Below are 516 nucleotides of genomic sequence, written 5' to 3'. Positions count from 1 at the left end.
TGGGGACCCCCAGCTCACAGCACCCCTCCACCCCCCCCCCCTTCATGTCCCCTCCTGGTGCCAACCCCCTGGGACAGCGAGGACAGCAGCAGGTGCCACCAGCAGCAGCTCCAGGAGCCAGGGAGGAACCACCTGCCCCTCCAGAAGACACAAAACCCCCTTTTCCTCCCCAGAAGTGGGAGAGGAGGCAGGGATGTGCTGGTGGGACACACCCAGGGGGAGGGGGAGTTGCTGGATCCAGGCTGGAGCTGCTGGGAAATGGCAACTGGGAGCCCCTCTGTGTCCTGCCCAGGGGGAACTGCTCCCCAAAAACTCCTTCCTGGATCCAAGCTGGATCCACAGCATCCCTGCCTCAGCCACAGCCTGGCCTAAGAACAAGCCACCTCCAGAGCCTTCCCACCTTGCAGGAGGCTCTCAGGTGGTGGAGGAGAGGATGTAGACCTGGAGGCAACCTCCCCAACATCTGGGTGGCTCCAGGCTCTCCTCATTCCCAACGAGCAGGAGTTCTGCTTCTCC

The sequence above is a fragment of the Chaetura pelagica genome, unplaced genomic scaffold (assembly GCF_000747805.2).
Source record: "Chaetura pelagica isolate M959 unplaced genomic scaffold, ChaPel_1.0 scaffold995, whole genome shotgun sequence".
Lineage (NCBI taxonomy): Eukaryota > Metazoa > Chordata > Aves > Apodiformes > Apodidae > Chaetura > Chaetura pelagica.
Note: the sequence above shows the minus strand (reverse complement) of the source record.